Below are 2,500 nucleotides of genomic sequence, written 5' to 3'. Positions count from 1 at the left end.
GTCGGTCCTGATGGGGCGAATGGTGGAGAACTCCGACAGCAGCTGATGGAGGGAATCTGAGAGAGACGGGTCAGGTCAGGTCACATGACGTCAGAGTGATGTCACCAGGATGTCATCGCGTCAAAGAAGAGGGCACATACCATTCGACATGATAAACTACTGTATGGCGAGATAGAACTGCACATGATTGTACTTATGGTTCAAATATATATGGATATAAACTACACAACAGTGTTATATCGGCAATATTCATAATAATACACACAAAAGCAATAATAAAGATAACCGTAATGGTAGTAATAATAAGTGAAGTTGCGAAGCAGCGGTGAACGGGTCCTCGCTCCTCTGCGCCACTAGGGGGCGCCGGCGAGACGCCGTTCGACCGTTTGTGACTAACGCTGTCGTCCTCCCTCCTGTAGGGGGCGCTCCCTCAGGCCAGTCCCACTGCGCCACGAGGGGGCGCTGTGACCCCGTGAACTTATGCATCGTGAGTAGGGTTGGGTACCGAAACCCGGTGCCATGTGGTACCGGTTCCAATACAACCGGTATTACCCGGACCGAACGCAACGCACATTCGCGCTCTTCCGGTGCCTGAGCCGATTGGAATTGAAAACAACTATTGTTGTGAACTTCTGTGGTGACTCCGCCCCGTCAGCAGGTGACTCCGCCCTGTCAGCAGGTGACTCCGTCAGCAGGTCCCGCCCGTTAGCAGGTTGAGCCTCATATGTAACTGAGAGGAGGCGTGGCTCTGTGTGGCTAGTGAGCATGAGTAGGAAGACACCAGCGTGCTGACGACGGAGACCGATGATGACGAGCAGCCGGAACTCACATTAGTACGTAACGTTGACTGCAAGTCTTGCATTCATAAAAAGTAGCCCAAGAAATAAGGGTTAGCTATTATAACCATGTTAAGCTAGCTCGTAGCCAGCGCTTAGCTAATAGCCACGAGCGTGACAGTCTGTCAGCAGGTGTGTTGGTGTCCAGCGGTCCCGACTGTTTACCATTCGGTGTTACCGGGAATATAATGACGGAGGAATAAAGACCGGGGGCGTCACTTTGTTTCAGTGTAACTGGCTGTCAGAAGCAACACTTTATGTGTCACGTGTCATCTTCAGTCCCTCTGATTGGTTGTTTCTCTCTTTGCCCATCAACACAGTGACAGTGATTAACCCTATAAGGTCTGCAATATGACAATACATATCACATATAACGGAGAACATTGTGCGTTCTGTTAACAGTCTGATATCCGTTGTGTGTCGTGCTCCATGATAATGGCTTCTACAGGGAATATGGCCCAAGAGGTTTTTAATGTCCCTCATTGTGCGTTTAAAAAAGTATCGGTTCAGGCACCGTTTAGGCACCGGTATCGCTTTCTTAAAAGCACGGGTTTAGCAATCCTTTTGGTATCGAAAAACCCAAACGATACCCATCCCTAATCGTGAGTCTCACATGAAGAACCGCTACATGTGCGCGAGCACGTCAAATCAGAGAGGAACACATTAGAGAATCATGGGTCTTAAAGGGGCGGAGGCTGGTCCTGGTCCTGTCCTGGACCAGCCTCAGCCCCGGACCCAGAAAAGGTGACACACACACACACACAGATGTGATGAAATATGATCTGAATCCTTCACATTCCTCAAAGGCCACAGACGCATAAACACAACGATTTATGGGAAAGAGTCAAGAGGAAAGAAAAGAAGAGTTTCCATCTGCTGCTGGAACCAGGACCACAAGACACTGGGAACACTGGGAACACTGGGAGCACTGAGAACACTGGGAGCACTGAGAACACTGGGAGCACTGGGAGCACAGAGCACTGAGAACACTGGGAACACTGGGAGCACTGGGAGCACTGGGAACACTGGGAGCACTGAGATCACTGGGAGCACTGGAAACACTGGGAGCACTGGGAACACTGGGAGCACTGAGAACACGGAGCACTGGGAGCACTGGGAACACTGGGAGCACTGAGATCACTGGGAGCACTGGGAACACTGGGAGCACTGGGAGCACTGGGAGCACAGAGCACTGAGAACACTGGGAACACCGGGAGCACTGGGAGCACTGAGAACACTGGGAGCACTGGGAGCACTGGGAGCACTGAGAACACTGGGAGCACTGAGAACACTGGGAACACTGGGAGCACTGGGAGCACTGGGTATAACTGGAGAACACTGGGAGCACTGGGAGCAATTGGGAGCACTGAGAACACTGGGAACACTGGGACATTGAGAACACTGGGAGGAGCACTGAGAACACTGAGAACACTGGGAGCACTGAGAACACTGGGAACACTGGGAGCACTGAACACTGAGAACACTGTGAAGACACCTGAACGTGTTTCCCTTCACTGCAGAGGTCACTTACCTGGAGGACTGAACAACGAACCCTTTGTCTTAATAATTAAGCAGCTTTCTCCTTCCCTTCCTCCCTTGCCTCTTTTTCCTTCCTTTTCCTTTCCTTCCTTACTTCCTTGCCTCCTTTTCCTACCTTTCCCCCC

The sequence above is a fragment of the Pseudoliparis swirei genome, chromosome 3, assembly GCF_029220125.1.
Source record: "Pseudoliparis swirei isolate HS2019 ecotype Mariana Trench chromosome 3, NWPU_hadal_v1, whole genome shotgun sequence".
NCBI lineage: Eukaryota > Metazoa > Chordata > Actinopteri > Perciformes > Liparidae > Pseudoliparis > Pseudoliparis swirei.
Note: the sequence above shows the minus strand (reverse complement) of the source record.